We start from the raw sequence: 15168 nt of genomic DNA on the forward strand, positions 1-15168 counted from the left end.
ACCGTTCCTCTGTTAAAATTAAAAATGCTAGACAGTGAATGGCATTACCATAGTAAACAAGGTGTATCCAGAACACCATCCACTGTGTCCATCCACATGGCTGTCAGCTGCCCTGGAGAATTTTCCATCTAACAAAATTTCTGTTACTCTATGGAAAACATTTTCCAAGTTCCCTTGATAGTCTCCTTGGAAGTATTGGTTATCCGTGCATATTTTATAATAAAGATAATTAGTATTTTCAAAATTAGAGGCTATGGGAACGCCCCAATGTAACACACACACACACACACACAGACACACATACACACACACACACACATTCTATGTAGTTTTGTAGAATCCCAAAGTGAATTTCTTTGTCAAGTTGGCAATCAACGAGTAAATGAAAATATGAAAATTTGCAGTATTGTTTTTAAGGGCTTTATTCCTGATAAAGGACATTTTTTTCAGCACCAGGTTCTACTTTTATATTTATGCTCTTTTGAAGAACAATTTACACTCTAACTGCTTTTGAACTGTCAACAGTCTTTGGCTTTATTCTTCATAACTTTCAATTCTAACTAAGCAGCATTTCACTTTAGTGCTTATTTTCTCAGTATTATCATTTGTTCTCTTCAAATTATTTAATTAAATTACTTACTATCCCTATCATTAAAAATATCAAATCCAGAATATTTTATGTTATGCTGTGAATTATTTCACATCACAGAAAATGACTTTTTAGTGCTAGCCAGTGTCATTGATCATTTGACACGTGCGAGCTCTCTATCTCTCTCTCTCACACACACATCATTTCTGCTAGCTAATGTGAATGATAAAAACCTTATTTTCACTGTTACAATACGTTTTTCTATTTTCTCTAAATCTGCCAAGAGGAAAATTCAGGAACTTCAATTTAATTTATTCACTAATAAGGTTAAATTAGCACCTGTTTAATATATGAGTCAACTCTTCCTAAATTCAGATTGAACTTAAAAACTAAAATGACACATGTAATAACAGTTTGTCAAAGGCACAAAGACTGTATGTCTGGGACATATTACCAGAGAGAAGATATAACAGTGTTTCATATACTGTAAAACAACCTGACCTACTTTCATTTTTTCCCCTAGAATTTGTTAAGTAGAGGAAAGCATAACAGCAATCTAGACATCTAGACAATTTCTTTTTTTTTTCTTTCAAATTTTTATTATCAAACTGATGTACAGAGAGGTTAAAGTTTCATACGTTAGGCATTGGATACATTTCTTGTACTGTTTGTTACCTTGTCCCTCATACCCCCCTCCCACCTCCCCCTTTCCCTTTCCCCCCCTGAGGTGTTCAGTTCACTTACACCAAACAGTTTTGCAAGTATTGCTTTTGTAGTTGTTTGTGTTTTTTTACCCTGTGTCTCTCAATTTTGGTATTCCCTTTTGATTTCCTAGTTTCAATACCAGTATACACGGTTTCCAATATACTCAGATAAGATTACAGAGATAGTGTAGGTAAAACCACAGGAAGGTGATACAAGAACATCATCAATAATAGAAGATACAGTTACACATGGGATGTTGAAAGTAGTTACAACTCTGATATAACAATTGTTTCCATAACATGGAGTTCATTTCACTTAGCATCATCTTATGTGTTCATAAGGGTATAGCTATTGGGCCTTGTGATGCTCTGCTATGACTTGCCTAAACCTGTGCTAATTATTCCCAATAAGGGAGACCACATCTAGACAGTTTCTGATGAGTGTTAAAAATTATTAGACCTACTCTCGCCTGAAATTTCTGTTTTATTTGATCATTCATTTTATGTAAGTAACATGAAATTAAGTTCTTGAAAATTCCAAGTAGATATAAATGATTTTCTAAATAAATGAATGCATGGGTAGGTCAACTGATTATTCACAGAAGTGATTTCTGAGACTCTAAGGAAATCAGAATTGTTCATCTACAGTTAACATTCTTCATTTATAATATTATTTACTGTGTGACTCCTTCTCTCCAAGTACTTTGTTCTCATAGGCACTCTATTCTCTTCAGTCCTTTCTATAGACAAATACAAAGTAGTATACTCAACACCTTCATAAAAATGAACATTTCAAAACATAATTTTCACTTAGTCACTGGTAAATCATGCTTATATACATATATATGTATCCATCTTATCATATCTATCTATCTATCTATCTATCTATTGAAGATCAGGTTGTTATGACAAGCACCTATGTTCTCAGCTAGTTGGAGGATCATAAACTCATACTGTCTTTTGCAAAAGTGAGTGACTGTATCTGAAAATAACTATCTAGAAAGGGTAGGGAACATCAGTCTAACAGTGTAAAGTCTTGAGTTCAAACTCAGTAACACCACAGTAATATATATATATATACATATATATACATATATCACAATTATTTATACTTCAAATATCTAGAATTACAGAATTTTATCTTTTTCCAATGCAATGTATAGGTTTTGTTATTACTTTCTATAATATTTTATTTTAAGAAATATACATTATAATTGCCTTTTGTTGGGTATTCTACATTATTGCATGTATCTGTTTCATACTATTAAATATTTAAGCCCCTTTTCCTATATGGTAGTTACAAAAATATTTTAAAAGAATAAAGACAGTACTTTTGATCAGTCTTCATTGCCCTATATGGAGATATATTTTAATTTATACAAGGTTCTTTGGATGAGGTCAAATTGCCGTGTATGGTATTTGAATGAAAAATTTTTTTACAAATGAGCTTAGATTTTATGGTTTTATGAGCTGGTTACTACTTCATAATATAGATCTCAGTTTGAAGCAAGCCCAGACAGGAAAATCCATGAGAATCTCATCTCCTGTTAGGTAAGAAAGGGCAGAAGTGAACATGTGGCTCAAGTGACAGGGCACTAGCCTCGAGTGAAAAATCTAAAAAACAGCACCTGTGCCTTGAGTTCAAGTTTCAGAAACAGCAGAGGAAAACGAAAATAAGAGTACATTTTCACACAGTATCAGCATTTATTCCAGTGCCATTGAAAGGAAGAAAGCACGCAACTTGCTTAAATAAAATGCACTCTAAATCTTACAAGAACCAGAGCCTTTATAATGTACTACAGAATAATAAGTATATTCAAATGAATTCCAAAGTAGGTAAATAAAATGTTGAATTATAACAGACAAAATTTTCAGGCAGAACAATTTTGACTCCTTAGAGTAGCCAAAATTTCTGTCTTTTTGTTGATTTAAGTTTTACTAATGTTTTTAGTTTAGCACTTTCATTTTTTCTCTCAATTATCACAGGATTTTACAAATAAACTTTACAAATAAACATCTTTATAAGATAATTTGTTATTTAGGCATGATTTTGCAAGTGAGTTTAAGTGAGTATTTATGTTTTAGATAATAGTACAAAAGTAGACCTATTGAAGAATTTTGTTGTTTGTTTACTTTGTATGTACTGGAGTTTGAACTCTGTGCTTCATGTTTGCTAGACCAACACTCCCTCATGTGAGCAATACCTTCAATTTTTTTCACTAATTATTTTTATGATAGGGTCTTGATTCCTTTATGCACAAGGTCCATGCTACCAAATCCAACTTCCCTCAATGGAGATGAATTTTCTTGGGCTTCACATCTCTGGCATTTTTAAAGCTGCAGTCTTCTAAATTGCTATCTGAAACAACAACCTACCCTAAATCTTTTCAGCCTGTCATATAGCTTGGGATGATGAACACATGACAATAAATATAGCTCTTGATTGAGAAAGGATCCTACAAGCTTTTCAGCCTGGCTTGGCCTTCGACTAAGATCCTCCTATTTTTACTTCCCAAGTAGGGATGATAACAGGTGTCTGCTACTCTTTCCTTAATCACTGACAGTAGTGAGTGAGTCCACAAATTGTGATAGGAATGAATTCAGAATCCTGAGAGAGAAACTAGAAATAGGCTTGCCAGATAGTAAATAACAACATTGTCAAAGTCCTCGATATACTCTAGTTCTAGTGAAAGCCCCATGAACATAAAGAAAAAAGATAAATTATATAGGACTCTAGATATAAGTAGGATATTCGTAAGAGTGGTTGATAAAATTGCAATAGCTATGTGTAGATGATCATATAAAATAATATTCTATGAAATGAACTCCAAGAAAGGGAAACATGAGACATGTTTTAGTTGCCATTGCTTCTATTTTTCTTTTTCTTTTGTCCTTGTTAATCTGCAATTGGGAGGATAGAGCAGGGCACGTGACAGGTGGAATAAGAGTGAAAAAATACAACAGTGGTACTTACTTGACACTATGTACAAATTGAACTGGATATCATGGGGGTGTGGATGGGGGGCGAAAACTAGGAGAGAGTGATGGAAGAGGAGACATGACTTAAAAAGACTGTAGTCATTCCTCATTATCTGATTCATGTAACTATAACCTCCCTGTATATTAACTGTACAATAACAATAAAAAGATTTCATGAGGCATTACATGCTATGGCTAGGTGTTAAAAGGTGATCATTATTCATATAACAGAATATGTGAGATAATCAAAATTTGTGGAAGTTTATTCTTCTTTGGAAAATCAATGTTTTTATTAGTGTCATTATTTGTACAAGAAGGGGGGTTCATTTTGACATGCTTATATATGCTTGCTCACATTCACCACCCCCACCCCTGTCTCATTTATTATCCTCTACACAAATTAATCTCAGAAAGCCTCACTGTTCCAGTTCCACACACGTACATAAAGTATTTGATAATGCTCACTCCCTTTTACCCTCTCCATTATTCCTTCTTCCCCACTAATATGATAGAGATGAATGATTTCTGGCATTATAGAACAGTGGAATAAAAAGCAAAGCAAGGGCTGGGTGTCTGTGCATCAGACTTGTAACCCCAGCTACTTAAGTGGCTGAGATATGACAAGCATTGTACAAAGTCAGTTCTGACAGAAAAGTTTGTGAGACTCATATCCAATTGACCACCCAAAAACAGAAGTGGTTCTTTAAGCTTAAAGTGGTAGAGCACAAGTCTGAGCAAAAAGAGAAGGAACAATGCCCAGGCCCTGACTTCAAGTCCCACAACCACCACCACCAACAACAACAAAAGTAATAAAGCAGGGAACAGTTATATGGCTTTAAGTGAAAAAATGACTGTTTTGAGTTCTACTTTTTCTAGGGCTCTAGCAAGAATTGGGAATATATCTAGAAAAGAATATCAAATTACCATGCTGATATATAAATTATAGTTCTATATTTTACAAATAGGATTCAATATATATTTTGGTGTACTGTTTACTTGTATACCAAAAAAGTATTTTGAATTGAATGATCTTAAATCTTGATTCTACTTTAAAACCACTATTTAATTAAATGAGGAGTTTTCTGTTGCACCTGACACATTTCTTCATTCTCATTTTTTCCAGGATTGACAGGCTTCCAAAACTCTGGGATTTTCCATGCAGATCTTGACATGAATTAATTAATTAATGATCTTGCACATTTGGCAGTATTAGGGTATTAATCAGGGCTTCATGCTTGTTTGGTTTGATTGATTGGTTGGTGCTCTAAAAGCCTTGCTCTTTGTTAATTATTTTGGAGATGAAGTCTTGCAAACTTTTCTACTCTAACCAGCTTTGCACCATGATCTCTTGGATCTCAGCCTCTTTCGTAGCTAGGACTACAGTTTTGAGACACCAGTATCTGGCACAATTTATATCCAAGATATATTACATGTTTTAAATATTACTGATATTGATATTGATCTTGGAAAGTGATGTTTCTTAATTGCTTGACATTGTGAAGCTTCACAGCTTCTAGAGACACAGGATATTCTTTGCCATTTAAATGTGATGACTTATTTCTCTTCAAATATGTTTTCCTTTCTATCCAATTCATATCACTTATCATGTTTTAAAATTGTATACTGTTCAGAATGTGATGGACTGTTACTATGTCATTTTCCCCTTATTCTGAAGGAATTTCACAACATACTATTCAAATTAGCACACAGGCTCAAAAATACCTAGTTTAGAACTTACTAGTAGATTTGAAATACTACTTGACATCAGAGTTGTGCCAAATAATTGATGACCTTCATGGAATAAGGGAACTTGGACAAAGGATAGATGGGTGGAATAGGTGAATGAGTGAGATTCATTGTACATATAAATGGACACATTAAATTAAAACTCCTTGATTAATTATTTGAAAATAACAAAGATGAAATGCTGTAAATAATTCTGTAAATTTGGTCAAAGATCTACACAGAACTGAAAGCTGAGAGTTTGTATGAAATAAGAAATTCAATTAGGAATGGGTTAATTTCAGAGATAATTTGTGAAGCACATGATGTATATTTTTCACACCAACGAGAATCCAATGCAAAGTTCTTCTAAAATATAGGAATCTCACAATATTGCCTAAGAGATTTTGTGGGTTTTTTATGATACAGTCAATAACATCACATCATTTTCACTTTTCCTTCCCATATATTGACTAATCCATATAGTGATTTGACTCACATCTTTTTATTCTGGTGCTCGGACTCAATCCCAAGGGTAAGTAAAAAAAGAAAAAAGAATCAAATACATAGGTCTGTAAGTTTATTGAAGCTATAACTTTCTAGGTCATACACTTCTGATATAAAAGAGTGATTTGTTAGTAACAAGCTTGTACATTTGTAGACTATAATTCCTTAGCCACTTCTTGGAACTGAATAATTCTAACTTAATTGTTCTCTCTAAATCAGATTTACTACAGTTATTTCCTTTGCAGCATTTCAAGAATAACCATATTATTCTCCAAGGGAATATCTAATGGAGTCTTTTTGCTTGGATCTTTCCTTCAGGGCTCTATTTGAAGAGATCTTCTGAGAAAATAGCATTATCTCCTCTACAAAGGTCTTCATGATAGCACTTTTCTCAAGGTCTTAACGATTCTCTCCACTTTTAGGAAGGTGATTTGTTTTGCTCAAAGAGAAAATTGCCACTTGTTAGAAAAATTATCTATTTTTATATGAACTGCAATCTGATTATTGTCAATAGAGCACTTACATAGGCTATGTGCAAAATGCACAAGAATCATGGATGATGGCTTTGTAATTTTATCACATTTTTTTCTTGATTCCAATGTCCCATCCCTAATAGTATGTGATTCTATTTCTTTCTTCTTCTCTATGATTTTAAAAGATCTATTGAAAAAATAGGAAAGATATAAGATAACAGCAGCATCAACTTATAGAATTACCAAGAGGAACATACACGTATATTGACAGGCGTAATTGTTAATTCTGCATGTTAGTGTGTGTGTGTGTGTGTGTGTGTGTGTGTGTGTTCTGTTACTAGAACTTAAACTCTGGGCCTTGCATTCTCATTTGGCTTTTATGCTTGCAGCTGGAGCTGTACCACTTGACCCTCCTCCAGGACAGAATATTGCTGGCTAGCTGGAAATAAGAATTTTGTGAACTTCTGCCTAAGTTAGCTTTGAACCACAATCCTCACATCTCAGGCTCTTGAATGGCTAGGACTACCAACACACTCTACTGGTAATTTCTATAGAAAATAATTTGAAATGGAGATGTGCAAACATGTATAATAGCAATTTTATTTCTTTTATAATGAAAAGGGAGGGGGAGGGAAGGGAAGGAGAACAGATGAAAAGGGAAAGTTACAAAGGTTGTGAATAAGTATGGGCTAACATATAAGGGTGCACCTTACCAAGGAATCCTTCAATACCTTGATACAATGCAACATTGTCTGTAGAAAACAAAGGACAAAGATAAAATCAGGAGGTGAAAGAAGTAAGGAGATCAAGGGTTTCCGTTAGGTGGAGAGATGGAGAAGATACCAAATGTTGAGAGCTCAGGATAAGCTTTGTGAGGCTCTGAGTGAGGTGAACTCTCTAACCCATGTTTACAGAGATGTAAGTTGTCGTTGCCTATTTGGAATCACAAATAATGACTGCATAAAGAAGCTCTTGAGAGAGCAAGATTGGAAAGGACAGAACTGAATGTCATAGTAGTAAGATTATTGAATGGAATAACTGTGTTCCATAAATCATTTGAAGGACAAAAACAGATGAACATGGAATGTATGGATGTTATATATTTCTTCAATATACAAATAAAGATGAAGTTATCCATCACTTACTTGTCAGATTTCCATAAAAGACACCTTGTTTAAAGTAAAGAGATTCATTGCCTCTATGTAAACTGGTATTAGTCTTTCTTATGATCACAACAGGATTATTTGGGTACTATCTAATATACAATATCATTAAACAGTTTGGGTTTATTCAAACCTTGCATTAAGTAAACAAATAAAATAATTTGAAATGGAGCTGCACCACTTGGAAATGACTAATTTAAATTTATTAGGAAGTAATTCAGTTTTTCACTGTGTAGACATTTCATTAACAAATGTTACAGGAACTCAGTCATTTTTTGTTAGTGTCAATTAATTGTACAAAGCTATTCCATTTTAGCATGTCTATTTAAAAATACAATGAGTCTTGATAAGAATCATCGCCTTCATCATTACCCTGTCCAACATTTGCTCTCCACTGCTTAAACTACTTTAGGGATTCATTGTTAAATTTTTACTGTGGTCCATAGATTATTGTGAATGTATTTCTTTCCTTCTCTTCCCAGTTTCCTCATGGCTCTACTTTCTAGTAATCATATATGGGTCCCGACATGTTTCACATTTTTAATATGTTTCTATATTATACTGCATGTCAACTGTTCAAAAGGTTTGCATGATCCTATCTCACATACAAATACCATAAATACTAGGTTTCAATGATGATGATCATTATACATATATATGTGCTAATCAAACCATGGATATGTACATCATAAATATATACATATGTGTTTGATCAAACCATATGTGAATATATTTATATATATATACATATGGGTGTTTATATGTGTGTGAATATATATAATTGTATACATTTGTATTTACACATATAAAGCAACTTAATCTTTATATTACCTATTTTTCTTAAAAATGAACTTATATTTTTATTATACTGTATAAAGTAACAATCAGTAATCATTTCTATGATAAAATATTAATATGGTGATTTATACTCATTGTATGGTGTTTAATCCTATAAAGCACAGGTAAACATAGGTATGATCTGTTCATGTTATTTCAGTCAATGATGGACAACATACATGATGACAGTTCTACAACCTTTCACTCTGTAGACATATGACAGTAGTCTTAACTCGTTTCACTGCATTCTCTGACTTTTGCTTTTTTTACAACTCTACAATTGCCTACTACTGGTATTCTCAGACTTTACCTTCATCATTAACAGATAGATGACTAAATGTAAGGTTTGATAGATTTTTAATTTATCTTTTAATTGAGGTGTATTCATAATTATTTAATTTACAATTTTATTACTAAATAATTGAAAGCGAGAAAAACTGCTGACATCTTTACATGGTTATCTTTGGAACTGCATAAATTCTCTTACAAAATATAGAAGAGTAGAACAGAAAGAGAACAGCAGGCTGGTTAAGATGCTTTAGACTGTAACTGTGTACTACACTTCGACAATAAAGAAAAAAAGTTTAATTAAAAAAAGATGCTTTAGACTGTAACCAAAAGACTAAGGAAGTTATCTATTAAATAATAAGTAGAAGTTTGTTCTAGGCAACAAATTGTGTAGGACATCTATCTATCATATATATATATATATATAGTGTACAAAGTTTATATATGTACTTTTAGTAGCCTATATATGTATATGTATATATACATCCATGAATTATATTCATTGAAATGTACTCCAGGAAATAGAAACATAATTATATGTTTTTTAAATTTTGCTTTCGTGTGTGTTTTTCTTTCTGTTTTTCCCCTTTTGTTATTATTCTTAATTTCTGTACATGTTTTCTTGTATATAAGTTTATCTAGTTTGGGGAGAAGAAGAAGAAACATAGAAATAGTACAACAAGGGGGAACTAATTCATCAGGGTTATAACTGACACCCTTTGGAAAATAAACTATAAAACTTGTGGTGGAAGGGGGTTGAGATGGGAAAAAAATCTTGGGAGAAAATGAGGAGAGAGATGATACTTTTCAACAGGAAAAGTTCTCATTACTCAACTTACATAATTGAAACTACTTTGTATGTAACTTTAATAAAAATTATCCATGAATATGCTAATACATGGCTTCATTTGTTCACTGCTTCTCCCAATTTTTTGAAATTTAGATTTCAAAATATATTAAAACATGTGAATTTGATTCCAAGATATTAAATTCATTGTTCAAATAGGGTATAAAATGTAAAATGGTATGACTTGTTCAGAATTAGAAAAACCTGAACCCAGCACTTCCTAGGAAAAATATCTAGATCATTTAGACTTTTTGTTTAAAGTTGGCTTTAGTATGAAAATCAAGCAGAGTAAACCCACACTAAATAAAACTCAAAACATGTCTAGCATATAATAACTAGCATATAACAATGCAGAAGACTAATAAGATATAAGATCTTTGATTTCTATACTGTCATTTTTACATACCAATATTTCCCCCAAATTTTCTGCAGAAGCTTTAATATGCTCTAGACTCAGTTCAGTTTGGTCACCAACAACGTCTTCTCACAGGAAAATATTTTTAACATTTTTATTGTTATTATAAAGGTGATGTACAGAGCAGTTACATTTACAAACATAAGTACATTTCTTTTGGGATAAGTTCACTCCTTCCCTTGCTCTCTCTCAGTTCCCCTGCACCACCCCACCCACAAGTTGTATTCATTTTCTGTGTAGTATCCAATAAGTACATTGTTGCCTTTATTCATGCTTTATCCCTCCAATTCCCTGTGTTTCCTTATACTCCCAAAGATGAATAAATGAACAAACAGAAGACAAAGAAAAGTAAATCAGCAAAAGAGAAAGAAAAGAAACCTCTCAATTTAATTCCCTGTACTTCATTTCAATAAATATTATTCTGTATGATCAGATGCACATAGACATTTTAGTTTTCTGCTCTTCTCCTAAGAGTCTCCTCCTTTGATTTTTACTGTGTTTGAATGCCTAGCTATCTGTATAATTTATTTTCTCCCAGTGTATTTTAGATCTAGCTTCAGCATATGAGAAAAAATATAGGCCATTTGTCTCTTTGAGCTTGGCTGACCTTGCTTAGCGTGATTTGTTCTAGTTCCATCCATTTCCCTGCAAATGACATAATTTTATTCTTTCTAATGGCTATATAAAATTCCATTATTCATTGAGTCCACTCATCTGTTGTGGGTCATCTGGGATGTTTCCATATCTTTGCTAATGTGAACTGTATGGCAAGGAACATAGATGTGCAGGTGTCTTTACCATATTCTGGCTCATGATGTTCAGGTTAGTGTATGCTTAGTTTTTTGAAGAACCTATAGACTGCTGTCCAGATTGGTTTTATGAGTTTACATTCACACCAACAGTGCAGTAGGGTTCCCTTTTTCCTAAATCCTACTGACATTTGCTGTTGTTCAAATGCACAGTATTGGCCAATCTAACTAGGGTGATACAGAATTTCAGAGATATTCGATTTTCATTTTCTTTACAGCCAGGGTTTATGAGCATTTCTTCATGTGTTTCTTTGTCATTCTTACCTCTTCTTTCCTGAGGTCTTTCCTTAGCATTTTTGTCCCTTTAGTGATTGGTTTATTAGCTTTGGGAAGGGTTAGTTTCTTGAGCTCCTTGTACATTTCGTATATTCATCCTTCCTCTGATGCTTTGTTAGTAACACATGATATAAAACATGATACATCATCTACCAGTATGTTGTCTTTCTAGTTTACTATTTCCCTGACTGTGCTGAAACTTTTTGGTTTGATGTAATCCCATTTATCAAGTCTCTCTCCTATCTATTGTGTCCCTGGGACTATGTTCAAAAAAGATTCTGCCTATGCCTATGAGATCTAGTAATTCTCCCACTTTTTTCTGGCAGTAATTTCATAGTATGAGGAATTTGATCTAATTTGAGTTGATATTTGTTCAAATAGGGATCTACCTTTAGCTTTCTACATATGACGCACAGTTTTCTCAACACCATTTATTGAAAAGGCTACTTTTTTTCCACTGCATATCTTTGGCTCCCTTATCAACTATCAGATACTGCCAGTATGTGGTCCTCTAGGTTCCAGTGATCGTTGGGTGCAGGATAAGATGGAGCATCAGCTTTCAGATCCTACTTCCCTGAAGAAAAACAAAACAAGACACTAGTATTTTGCAATACTCATTAAATAAGCATTATTGAGCAAGGTTGAAAACTAACAGTGATTTTAAAGTACATGTGTGCATATATCTGACCTCATAATTCTGTTCTCAAAGTAGGTATTGAAAAGTCAAATCAGATTCATGTATTATTTTCAAAGAAGTGCTGGCATATAATGAATTGTATGGCTATGAACTGTAGTCAGTATCATAACAGAAACCCAAATTAGATATTAACTGAGTATTGAAATAGTTTATCCTCATTTCTTAAAATTGGTATTGGGCACTTATTGGCAAAATGGAGTCAGTGGGTTCCAACAGGGTTCAGAATGCTGCAATTTCATGTACATAAAAATGGCACTGACTGCTGTGGTTCTGCCCTGGGCAGAGTCTGAAATTGGGGATGAATGGTGACATAAGGGCTTTGAAGCTGCTGAAGCATTCAAAGACTACAAAGTAAACAAATAAGAGCTTTAAGAAGAAATTGAAGCAGAATGTTAAGTGATGCAGCAGAGTTTTATGATGTCTGAAAACTCCTAAGGCAGAGAAATCTGACAAAAAACTTCCATAAAAAAGATTGGATTAGCAACAGGTTCTGAAGGAACAATTTTGCTGGAATCCAGAGAGGTCTCTTCATGTGTTTAAACATGTTGGTTCAAAAAAAAATCATCAAATAACTTACAATTCACCTTATTCCATTTAAAGAAATAGTACCGTGGTGTTTTCTCGTTTATTGAGGACTCACTGCATCCCAGCATCATTTGGTGTGCTTTCTCAGAGACATCATACAGGGCAAACTAACAAAAGAGAAACAATTGCTTAGAATTAGAGAATGAACAAATTGAATACATTCACTGTTACTTTCTAGGCAATAGAATCTAATAGCAGGTGTGATAATCACCTAAAAGAAGTGCTTAAAGCTATTGTTATAATCCCTGAAAGTTTGTTAAAGAAAAGAAGAAAAAAATATGGAGATCATAGATCTAACTTACTAATGTAAGTTATTATATTTTTGTTTATATATTGTAATTGAAATATTATCGTAAAGGTTATATACAGAGGGGTTACAGTTACATGCATCCGGTAATGAATACTTATATTTTTGAAATGTTAACCCCTCTCGTTTCCTCCCACTTTTAACCCTCTTCACCTCCCTTCCCCCCATGTTATATAGTTCATTTCCAACATAGTGTCTAGTGAGTATCACTGTTGAATTGGTTCACCCTTTGACCACCATTTCTGGGTTTCATCTTTCCCTTCTCAAATCAGATACTCTTACATACAAGACAAAGAATATAAAAAATTTAAAAAAAAAAAGAGTGGCAAAAGAGAGTGAGCTAAAGTGGGTGGGAGAGAAAGGAAAAATAACTGCAAACAGTAAAATAAAAAAGCCTCGTGTTTACAATTCTTAGAGTTCATTTTACGTAAGTAGCATTTTATATGGTCATAAACACATAGCTATCAAGCCACTGGGTTTTATCCCTCCAATCAAAATCTATGTTTATGAGACTTTATGTAATATTCCACACATTCATGTCAATATTTCTTGAGATATGATAGGGGGAAATATCATATATCAAATAAGAATTGTCTACAATGAAATTCTCAACTTGATGGAAGTTTATCCAGTGATTTAATTAAGACTAAATTATATTTAAGCTCCACTAATAAAAACATACTGGCAAAGTGAAAGACCTTTATTATTTGCAATTTGTGATCTTCAAAAAGAGTTTAATACAATTTATATCTAAGCATATGTTTTCAACAAAATATTTCCATTACTTTTCTATTAATATCTTAAATTGTTTTATGTCTATAATCAAAGGCTTATATCATGCCATAAAACATTCTCAACAAAGTTATTAGCTTTCACTCTCTCTGTTTGGTATTTAAGATACCTAAGTGCTTATAGATATTAAGCTACTGGATTAGTGAATTGTAGAGCTGGGATTAGAAGCCAACTATTTCATGCAGTGTTATCTTTTGCTCTTCAATGTAGTAAATTGAAAATTTGATTCACTGGCATCAACCTTGGTTACTTCACAGGAACTATTGGAGAACTCTCCATGGGACTTTAGAACTTGCAATTATTAAAATACAGTGTGTCTTAATTTTTGTCTGTTCTTTTCTGAACTTCTACTTTACATTCACCTACATCTTAGTGTTTAGAAATGATGCAACAGCTTAAGCTGCCTATAATGGAAATACTTTCATTTCACTACAACTATATGAAATCATCTGTAATTTAACCATATTTTAAATCTTAATATTTAAATGAATATTTTCTTTGGAGGAGGACTTACTTGAAAAAGCTAATGGTTTAGATGTCACTAGAATATGCATGAAGTATTTCTTTTTTTAGTTTTTATTTTTATTGTCAATGTGATTGGCTTGAAAATGCAGTACGAACTTGAAATTGAAAATTTCAGTACGAAATTCCTTTAATTCCTCAATTTAAGGCCAAACTCCTAAAAGAGGAAATGTTGATATTATTTGATTTCACAGCAAATGCACTACTTTTTTTAATTTCTTCTCAAGTTTTCTTCTGATTTTACCTTTCAATAGTTTTACATCTATTGTTTGAAATGTAGACCAGCTACACCCTAACTTCAAATATACAATTTATTTGTAAAATTCACATTTATTCATTTATAAAATCACATGTATAATATATTATTACTTAAAAATATAACAAACTGCATGCAATTTATAGCATAAATATTACCTCATATCACACAAATTGGAGTAAGTACAGTACAATAAGATAGGGACAATACAAATCAACCTAAATACTTTTCATGCTTCCTTCCCTCCCTCCCTCACTCCTTTCCTTCCTTCCCCCCTCTCTCTCTCTCTCTCTTTCATATAGCTCTCTCTCTCATATAGCTAAATACATATACTATATATTGTTAAATATCTCAGCTGACATGCAACTTACTACGTAGCACAGATCTCTCTCAAACTTCT

Source organism: Perognathus longimembris, chromosome 3, assembly GCF_023159225.1.
Source record: "Perognathus longimembris pacificus isolate PPM17 chromosome 3, ASM2315922v1, whole genome shotgun sequence".
Lineage (NCBI taxonomy): Eukaryota > Metazoa > Chordata > Mammalia > Rodentia > Heteromyidae > Perognathus > Perognathus longimembris.